The sequence below is a fragment of the Gymnoscopelus braueri genome (assembly GCF_963280865.1).
Source record: "Gymnoscopelus braueri genome assembly, chromosome: 2".
Taxonomy (NCBI): domain Eukaryota; kingdom Metazoa; phylum Chordata; class Actinopteri; order Myctophiformes; family Myctophidae; genus Gymnoscopelus; species Gymnoscopelus braueri.
Window position 1 is genome coordinate 18,499,470 of NC_137604.1, and position 11,039 is coordinate 18,510,508.

The window sequence follows — 11,039 nt, forward strand, 5'->3', positions numbered from 1 at the left end:
GAAATGTGCAGATACCCTATACAAATACTGTATGTTGGTTTGTTTACTGTTGAGTGAGAAAACAATGTTGCACATTAAGCTAATCATCTGGAGACCCCCCAAAATAATTTGGGGAGCCCCCTGGGGGAACCAAATTTGGTACATTTGGGAACCGCTCATGTATTGTAGTCTACACATGATCACATGCAGGGACGTGCTGGCCACTGGGAAATTTGGGACAATTCCAGAACAAAAAAAATATATATATATATATATATATTTAAAAATATATATATTTTTTTGCTCCCGTTTTAGGATTATTACGGTCATTTCCGGGTCGCGCGGCCCAATTATTTACGTTAATGTTTGGGTTGGGAATGGGATGCTATTCAGCACAGCAGTGGCGTAATTTACACAGGGCTGCTTAAAACAGATCTCACCTCACATGATCTCACCTCCTTCTTTAACCTCCTTTTTCCTTTCCTAAATAAATATACTGTATTGTATATATCTATATATTGTATATCTCATCTTAAACAAGCTCAGTGCTTAATGAGTCTCCCAGTTAGTTTAGTAGACCTTGTATTGTGAATGTGTACTTCCATGTAGGCTACTGATGTTCTCATGTCTTAGGCTACTAGATAAAGTAGGCTACATCAATCAATCAATCAATCAATCAATTGTATCAGTTCCTCTTTTTCTTGCTGATGATGGGTCAGGCGTGTCTGTTGTGAGTGACCATAGACTGTGTGTCCGTGACTGCGTGTGCATTTATGGAAACGAAAGAGGGATGTGTGACAGTGTGTCGCTCATCATCGCACATGCGTCATCATGGGCTTTTCCCCGTCTACTCGGAAAACAGACTGAAATAAAAGTGAAACCAAACCATAGGCTGAAACAGGCTATATAGGTCGCCTCGAGACTGTTCCTCGCCAGAGCAGGCGAAAAGTTCTGGGAACTCAGATTACCTCGAGACTATCTCAATGTAGCAGGATGGGCGTTGTCTCCCACTTTGCCCATCCCCCGCCCACTCATCAGGGGGCTGATTGGTAGGCTACCAGTATTTAAGCAGCACACTCTCTGTTTGCGCAAGGTGTCTCCTCTCATGGGTGTGGGTTTCCTCAAGCTGGCCTGTTGGGCTTCAGCAAGCCACGCTTGTCCACGGCGTGTGCGGGTCCTCTGACAATTATGTCCTCAAATCAAAGCTGGCCTGTTGGGCTTCAGCTTTGATGTCCTGTTATCATCATCGGAGGTATGTCTCACAATTTGTTGTTGTTGTAGTGCATATAATTTATGGTCATGAACTTGACCGGTTGTTTTATGTCGTTTTAGTCCCGTTTGAAAATGTCCGTCTCTCCACGGAGAGCACGTCCCCCTCGGGTGGTCTACTCCATGCTGTGGGTGTAACTTCACCATACACAAGAGCCAAGAGCTAGTGTCCGCAGGCATTGTGACACTGTGCACTCTGCCCTTGACTGAGTGGTAGGTTGCGTCTGTATGTTTCATGGTGCCATGAGTTGAAGCAAGTATTTAACAGTAGGCTAATACTGCCGCTTGCATCTCCAGGGCTTGGTGAGGAGGAATACTGCGCTGCTGTTTTGCCTTTGCCTGGATCCCTATCATTGACCAACAGCCCTGGTGTTGAGCTCATCAAGCTGGTTACCAAATTATGTTGCGTGACACCCCCGGTCGCTTACAGACATTGTCTACCCCCAACCTGATATAAAAATGTATATTAATGATGTATTGTAACTGCCATGGTCCTCATTAATGTATTGTTTCCCTCTATTTTAGTTCTGGTGCTGAGGCCCCAGGTCGGGACCAGGCGACGCCCGCTTCAGTGGTGGTGGTATCCCCTCCATTTTGTGTGTTTTTAGCTTGTTGTCATTTTGTGTGCTGTGGTTAGGGGTGCCACTGCCCTGGGCTGGCTAGCTGGTTCCCCGTTTCCCTTGGTGCGCCTCAGTGCCGATCCCTAGAGGGCCAATGAATTTTATTGTTGAACCACTGTTATAGTATTTTAACCCGATGCATCATTTGTTAAATGCTGCCCCTTATTAATTATTGTATGAATAAATTTGATTACTGTTTGTACTTTATGCCACGCCTCTGCCTCCAATTCTTACAGTACAACGAACCTCGTAGGGAGTTATCATTGTTCAGGTGGTGTACTTTAGTTTATTAGATTACCAAAACTATTTCCTAGGGCGCAATCCCCTAGGTGGCGTAGTTGGCTACCTTAATTTCTACCGCCATGCTACATCAACAACGAATACTCTCAACGGCAGTGCGGATGGGGTGTCGCTGTGTATATTACTGACTAAACGACACATTTCACTTAGGGTTTGAATTGTTATTAATGTGCCTGACTGAAGCACTGTTTGGAATAATTCCAATGGAATTGGATTCAAATTAGTTTAGCTTTTCTTGATTTTTGATTATTTTCAGATAGGCTAAAGAAGCATATTACAGCTGTTGTTGATGGGGTATTTGTATTTCGTCACTGCCAATATATAAACCTTTATTGATCCTGTGTGGGAAATTCAGTTCAGTTGTCAATAGCCAAGTCAGCCATACCACCCATGACCAAAAAATGCATTTTAAAACAAAATGCCAGAGGATTAAAGCAGTAAAATACATTAAAGGTAAGATAATCTCTTTTTTAATATCTCAATCTAAAAAATGTGGATGCTGTTTTTGACTGTCATTGTCTGCTCTTTTTGATCACTTCAAATTTCACTTGTACTAGGCTATATCCTGGATATGTTCTCTAGTTCATTTTCTCTGGTCAATAAGCTGAAATATTTCTTTTGTTTTAGAGAGAAAAAGCAAGAAGAAAGAACTGAATTAAAGAACAAATTAAACAATAAAAACAATAATAGTGAAAATGGCAGATCTATATCTTCTTGATTATTTAATTAATCGAAAAAGTAATAGGCACCACTGCTACACAGTAACCCCTGTTGTCAATACATCCACTGTTTGTTGTGTTGCAGAGGATGGCGAGAACCCATACTCCACTTTTGACAAATACCCCAACAATACCACCACCTTTTTTCCACTGAGGAGGTCTCGGAGTAATGAGCTTCGTCCAGACAGTGAGTCCATGTTACTCTACAAACATTTTGTTTGAATCATGATACTGCTAGTAGTTCTGTGATGCACTCAGTTTCATGACAATTTTGACAACTTAAAAATATGTTAAAAAAAACGTGCCTTTTTTTAATCACCAAATAAATTCAATCAATCATTTTAGAAAAATACTTTAAAACAAATTTAGTGGCTACATGACTTTTCCATGTTTACAGTATATATGTGGAGCGTTTGACTAATGTGTGTGTTGTGCTGCAGTGTGCACAGATCAAGACTCCCACCACAGGACGCAAAGGATGGAACCATCTTTCCAGACACTCAGACAACCTGGCTGTTGCCCCCCCCCCCAAAAAACTTTTCACATTAACATTTTCAAATGTGTATTCCATCCATGCCTCTTAAAATCCAACCCTACGTCTTCGTCGTAAGAGGTAGGCCGTGTTGTGACCCTCCAAAAAGTGCCTAGAAAATGAATTTCGTTCCCACGTCTTGGATCTACTTTTTCAATGCATTTTTGCATAGACAATACCCTTGTGGACTTCGGCTTAAAATACCTCCGCACAAAATCCTGCAGTATTTTTTCACAAGCCAGAAATGTATATTAAAGTGAATAACCAAAAAACGAAAATCTTGTGCTGCTATTTTTGCTTGTAAAATATTGAAAATTTATTTTGGCAACAAAATCTTTCTCAAATGTTATAAATACGTGTACCTAACATCTGAAACAAGTATTGGTGCCTTAGTGTACTCATGTTTGAATTTTGATCATGAAATGTAAAAAGAAAACGCTTCTACTGAAGTGATTGGTGCCCAGCACAATGAAACATACACATAGTACATTTAGCTAAAAGCTTATATTTCATACATAGAAAATGTCACAACCTACTGTGTACTGAAAGGTAGGAGAAAAAAAGCAGCACTCCTTGGCCCTAAATAGCTGAAAATCAGCCCCCTAGATTGGACTAATGCCAAAAATGGACTAGAGTAAAATAAATACACTAAAGCTCCAAATTATTACAACATATGGTATGAAATATTTATTAAAATACCAAAGTGTGTCACAGCATGTGTCATTTGTACATCAACCCTCCCACCCCCCCCCCCCCAGATCAGGCCTTCTGTGTCACTCACAGGTATGAACAGAGAAATGTTGGTTGACAGTGCAACAATAGTATACAAATATGACAAAATATGAAAGTGCATCTCCTGTGGATGACCACTGATCACACCATTGATGGATTAGGGGCACCAACTTGACTCAATGAGTATGTCTTGCAGCCCTGCATCACCAAATCTTTTTCCTAAAATACCTATAGGACATGTTCAGAGATGTTGCACTTGGTAGGGCAGTGAAAAACCAGCTGGGGGAAATCAGGGGTCAACCTCCACTTCAATTTATCCTGCCTGCAACATAAAATGTTAGGGAAAGATGAGCACAAGTGTATCAATAAAGATGTATTAACAATGATAGCCAATTTAGTTTAAATATACTCTCATAGACGTTTTTTGTGAGGGAATACATCTATAATATACTTTTCAGCATAAAGGTTTTTGTTTTGTTTCCCAGAACTGTCAAAGACACACATGGTATTTGAGTTACTTTGAAGCATCAAGATCGTCATGCTTCTTCACTGTGTTTACGAACATCCTTCGTAGCTGGTTTATTTTCAGCACCTCTTGGTCAACTATAAGCCATGGCGGATGACTCTCACAGAAGATCTTGTAGTGGTCAGCGAAGGGTGGTTCATTTCCCCCCACACACACACACACACACACACACACACACACACACACAGTCCAATATTGACATGCATGTTTTGTTAGCTTATGGGCTTTATCAGCACTGGTGAGATGCAGTGGTGGACATTCACTTGAGTACTGTACGTATTTTTTATGTACCTGTACTTTCAGTGGTGGAAAGTAACTAAGTACATTTACTCAAGTAGGCTACTGTATTTTCAATAGATTTTTTTCATGTGATAACATAAAAATTGATTTCAGTCTCATGTTAAAATGTGTCTCCCCCCAAATAAATCTATTGAAAATAGCAGATCTACAAGCTCACAACGCGTTGTGATGTGTTGTAAGCTTGTAGATCTGCTGTTTTCAATGCTTTTATCTGATAATACAATACATTATTTCAGTCTCATGTTAAAATGTGAGCCCCCCCCCCCCCCCCGTGTGTGTGTATGTGTGTGTGGCTCACCTGCTGACGTTTCTGTTTGAGAGAGTTGATCCTTCTGCCGTTTTCCTCTCACATTAATCACATTAATGTATTTTTGTCAATAACACGCTGGTAGAATGTTGCATGAAACCCAGCGTCCTCAGGAGGCTTGTAAGGACCCATATCCACACAATGTTGATGTTTATATAATTAACGTTGACGCACGTTCTGTAGTTGCCTTGAAACATTCAACCAGGTGTTTGCACTTTCTCCATTAACGGCCCGTACATCTACATAAACGTTAATATTTCAGATTTAAAATGCTTACCCATGGCCATGGATGTTACAATTATGTACGGGCCCAGAGAAGTACCTGTATCTTCCGTATTGTTCAATAAAAAGCCTGTTAATCCGATTGGTGGCCATTTTTACCATATCCTTTCAACTACGCGACCCTATCGGATGGGAGGTGTATTGCACTCTGATACATTATACATCTGTGAGAAAATGGCCACCGATCGGTTAAGAATACTCTTTATTGAACAATACGGAATATACGGGTATTTCAGCGGGACCATACAGAATTGTAACATCATGCGGTAAGCACTTTATATTTGAAATCTGAACGTTTATGTAGATGTACGGGCCGTAAATGGAAAAGTGCAAACACCTGGTTGAAGTTCGGTCGGGACAGACGACCGTCGCGTATCCATGGCTTGTTGTACATGTATCCCATCTTGTCCGTGTAAACTCCTGAACCTCTTCTTTCTGGACAGACATACGATTCATATAGCATCGTTTCGAGTCCTTTTGCCGTGCTTTTGAAGGATATTTTCATTGTTTTGACTTATTTTCTTCAGACTGTACTGTTGCTATGGCTGTTGTTGCAGGAAATGGTGGAAATAGAGGCGACCCCATTGGTTGTAACGGGAATCACGTGCCAAAAACCGCACCACCCCTTTGAAAGTATTACGACGCTGCTAAGAAAATAGTACCGACTTTTAAACACTAATTATATAAATACTGCGCCAGGACAGATGTCGGTAATTTTTTTTCTTACTTACTACCAATAGATCTTTTTTAAGAAGCAGAGATTATTTAGGTCCACTTGATGGGAACGAAACTGAACGAAAAGGACCTAGCCAACATGGCCTAAGGCAGAAGCAGGTAAAGCTGACAGACAGGGACCTGGTAAAACCTGCATAGGCTAATCATCCGAGCAGTGATTAAATCAAGAATGAAAACTCCATCCAACTCTGAAGTATGCTGGTGAACATTTCACCCTGAAAAAGGAGAAGAAAGACCGGAAAAGGTCTACCTCCACATCCACAAACGCATATCAACCAGTCTATGGAACCCAGTATCACGGCAGTTCTGTGAAAAGTAGGCTCTGCCAACGCAGCGTTCCTCTCTCATACGTAGTGTGAAAATGCACACAAAAATGTATTTATGGTTATTTATAATGCTTATACATTCCATTCCTTCAAAATGCCAACAGTGCCACGAGTGATTAAAACCATCACTATACCATCCCTATGTAAGGCAGGTGATTTAAACTTTAGGGGATATATTACCATATTTTTATTTAGCATTTTTTAAGTATAACGGTTGAATTTAACCCACCTGATAAACGCTATCTATAGGCTTAAAGCTAGAGCTATTCAATATGAGTATTGACAAATATTTATAAACCTTTATCTGGATATTATTTCCACAAAAGAGCAGTGGTGTAAAGTAACTAAGTACATGTACTATTAATATTTTGAGGATCTTTTACTTTTAAGAATTTCCAATTTTCCAATTTTCCAATTTTCTGTACTTTTACTTCTACTCCACTACATCTCAGAGGCCAATATAACTTTCCTCACACACGGCCTTACGGTTTTCTTAATTGGCTAGTGTTAATGCGTCGCTATTTTGCGTTATAACGCGTTAACGATAAGATACTTTCCTACGAGAAGTTGGCTTGTTCCAGTTTGCCATTCATATGGTGTAAAGGTTTATGTTTATGTTTATTGGATTTATACCCTACAAACATTATTCCCAAAAGGGTTGAACGATGAAATTCCATGGCATGTGATGTTATAATTCATTGTGGTACTATGCATTTGAAAACTCTGTAATACTATATATTAATTGTCTGGGCAAAACCAAGCTCTAATGCAAAGTTAAGAGTGACTTATGAAAGCCGCAAGGCCGATGTTTTCATTTCTTAAGTTTGTTTCTGTATAAACAATTGTGAATATTTGTAAATAATGGATGTATATATGTTGAGTCTGGGCAAATCGACAAGCTCACACACTAGAGACAATCATTGAGTGACACTCCCATTGGGAGTGAGATTGTCTCACACCTGTGTACCAGATGGAGTGTTTGTATATAAGAGCACATAGTGAACAGTATTGTAAGACACTATTGAGGAAGGAGACGGACCGAAACGTTTGTCATTAAAAAAAAGTGAGTTGCCACAGCAGCAGCAGTGTGCAGGACTTCTTGTTTGATTCACATGCCCTTTATGTACCTCCCGATGGGATTAGCAAAAATGGAGGACTTTGCGCACAAAAATGGGGTCAAATTCATTCTACGGCTATGCCATCAGAATATGGAATGCTCTACCAACAGTCATCAAAATTCCAAATTCCAAATTCCAAAACCGCTCTAAAAGATTGCTAATTGTAACTGGCCCTGTAAAAAGTCTTAAGCTCATCACCGGAAACAAACCCCAAACTGTTTGCAGTACATATCTTTCTTTCTTATTACTACTCGTATATATGATATTTTCGCATATGACTGTATATCATTGTTTGTCTTTAGATGTATCTATGAATTGAATGCACAAGATCTTAATGGAAACAAGAGGGCTTATTTGGGTTGTCCATTTAGCATGATCTTGTATAAATCTGTGCCACTGCGCCTTTTTTTTTTGCAAACTGTTAATAAAGTATTCAATCAATCAATCAAAAATCATCAAAGTAACTCCATATCTAGCACTGAGAAACACTCTGCCTTGTAGCACGGTTGATGAATAACACTGTCATCAAAGACCTCACTCAGACCGTGTAGGATTTCTCTAGCATGCTGTAGTCTAAAAAAATACTAGGGTATTGTCCAAACATACTACAATATACTATGTTGAATTCACCCTATCTGTAATAAGGTTTATCTGTCTTATCTAGATTCTAGAACAAATCTTAGAACTTCATATATAGGTCTAGGACTTAAATGCAGTATGGTTTGGTTTTGCAGTAAGTCGCTTTGGATAAAAGTGTCTGCTAAATGACTGTAATGTAATGTTTGAATAAGGGCATTGTTATTCAATCACTCCAAACAAATTCAAAAAGCTGATTTTTTTTTTCAAATTGCAGGACAAAGTTAATCGTTCAAAGAAAACAATTTAGTGCAAGATACAGGTAAACATGTCAAACCGGATCTAAATAACATACTAGTCATTTGTGAACAAACAGTTTAGATAGATAAACAACACACATGCATACTGTACATAACACATTATTGGACCAAATATCTCAATAGTGATATTGTGATGAACATAGATTTTCTTTTTAATTTCTCTTGTAACTAAAACATTGCAAAAATGCAGTGCATGCAGAAGAAGTCTCCATAGTATTATCACTCAGCATCTGTATCGAAGAATACACAATGAATTATAGTAAGACTATGATCCTGGCCAAAGGAAAAAAAGTCAGTGAGTGACCAGAAATTATTAAGTATCATGATACTTGACCATATGACTAATGTGTTCTGATTACATTAGGAGTGCTTATACTTGTTTATAATGTAATTGTAATTATAGTGCTACAAGCATATTACATTGCATTTATACTTGACCGTATAAGTCCTTACAGAATGCTGTATAATGTGACATGCTTAGTGTTTTAAAGCATTATGAGTATTTATGAGTTCTTATGATTATAATTATACAGGATTATAAGATGATCATATGGCATTATAAGTATGCTAATAATGATTAGATTAGATGTCTTCATTATCCACAAGGGAAAATTGTTTTGCTCAGGTCAATGCATACATTCAAGACAAGACAAGACATAAATATACGCTGCAATTAAAACACCTAGCAAAGTACTTCAATTCTATAAAAGATCAAAATTCTAAATTTAAAAGAGACTTTAAAAGAAAGCAATGTCCTCTCCACACTTGTGGAGCACCCAGAATGTGTTTGTGTATGACTTCATGTGTGTGTGCATGTATGCAAGTCCATGGAATGATTAGCACAGAGTCCATCCAGGTGCCTGTGTGTGTGCGCGCTTGCGCGCGCGCGGGGGGGGGGCATTAGCGAGTCCAGTTCGACCAGGTGAGGTGGATCAGGTGTTAGGGGGTTTGTGTTTATTAAGGAGCCCAATGGCAGAGGGGATGAAACTGGCACTGCCCTTCGCCTTCCTGAATAAAGGCACCATATCTCCTACTCGAGGGCAGGACCTGAAAGCAGGTAATAATAATAATAATAATAACTTGGATTTATTTAGCGCCTTTCAGAAACCCAAGGACGCTTTACAGTACACAAAATAACAAATGAATTGCCAAAAGCCTGGGTAAATAGTTGTCTCTTCAGTGCGGACTTGAAGGAGTCCAATGTTGGCATCTGGCGAATCTCCATTGGGAGAGAGTTCCAGAGGTCAGGGGCTGCCACGCTGAAAGCTCTATCGCCAAGGGTCCGCCTGTTGCTACGAGGGGTGGTGAGAAGCCCCAAGTCGGAATACCTCAGGTCCCGCTCTGGGATGTAATTGTCGAGGAGGTCCGAGAGGTACCCTGGGGCTAGGGCATGGAGAGCTTTATAGGTGAGGAGGAGTAGTTTGTATGTGATGCGGAACTTAACCGGAAGCCAGTGGAGGTGTTTGAGGGTGGGGGTGATGTGCTGCCAGTGTTTGGTGCGGGTGAGCACTCTGGCAGCTGAATTTTGCACATACTGCAATCTGTCCAGGGTTTTATTGGGGAGCCCGAACAGGACACCATTACAGTAATCCAGGCGGGAGGAGATGAAAGAGTGGATGAGGGTCTCAGCGGTAGAGTCTGAGAGTCAGGTGCTGAGGTTATGAGTTGGGTCTCTCGCGATCTTTCCTGCTTTCTTCACTGTCCTCTGGTCATAGAGATGCTGACGGGCAGATCACTGCACCCCACAGTGCTTAGACCCCAAGGTGGTTACCCTCCGCAGCTTAGCCTTGTTGGTCTGTGAGAGCCCCCCGTACCAAGCCAGGAAAGAGAAGGTAAGGAGGCTTTCTATATGGCAGATGTAAAAGCTGCGAAAGATGGGAGGGGCAACATCCATGCGTGTCAGCCTCCGTAGGAGGTAGGTCCGCTGCTGGCACTTTGCGAAGATGGCCTGTGTGTTGTCGTTAAAGGTCAATCCACTGTCAATAGTGGTTCCAAGGTATTTCTAACCACTATTGAATGCATATAGACATGGGATGAATCAATGTTATTTTCATAACGCATACAAAGGCAGCAGGTATGTACATGTACAAGGTGCGAAAGAACGTATAGCAGGTCCACATATCGGAAGGTATAGTCTGCATATGGCCCCAAACTCGACAAAAGGTCAAATCCACAATGTATATCAACAGTGTTCAGTCCTTGTTCATTCATCTGACTGTCTCTTTATTCCAACACCTTTGGTTCCGGAATGGATTTGTACATGGTTCCTGCAGTCTGCTGGTTCCTGCAATCAGCCGTTTGAGTCCAAGGTCTTGAAGTCTTCTCTTCAGTAGACTGATGCTGTCCATCCATTAGCCTATGGAGTAGTACAAACAGTATTTAAGAGTAAGGAAGATTA

General features: G+C 40.3%; 2 long non-coding RNA genes across 2 annotated transcripts; both read left to right on the plus strand.

Moving 5' to 3' along the window:
- Window positions 1-1,028: 1,028 nt before the first annotated feature.
- On the plus strand, window positions 1,029-1,927 carry LOC308104928. The gene is made up of 3 exons (XR_013934881.1): window positions 1,029-1,231; window positions 1,312-1,461; window positions 1,546-1,927. It is a non-coding gene; the product is annotated as an uncharacterized lncRNA (long non-coding RNA).
- Window positions 1,928-2,314: 387 nt separating this feature from the next.
- On the plus strand, window positions 2,315-7,982 carry LOC308103169. The gene is made up of 4 exons (XR_013934706.1): window positions 2,315-2,621; window positions 2,973-3,074; window positions 3,328-3,500; window positions 6,391-7,982. It is a non-coding gene; the product is annotated as an uncharacterized lncRNA (long non-coding RNA).
- Window positions 7,983-11,039: the final 3,057 nt, after the last annotated feature.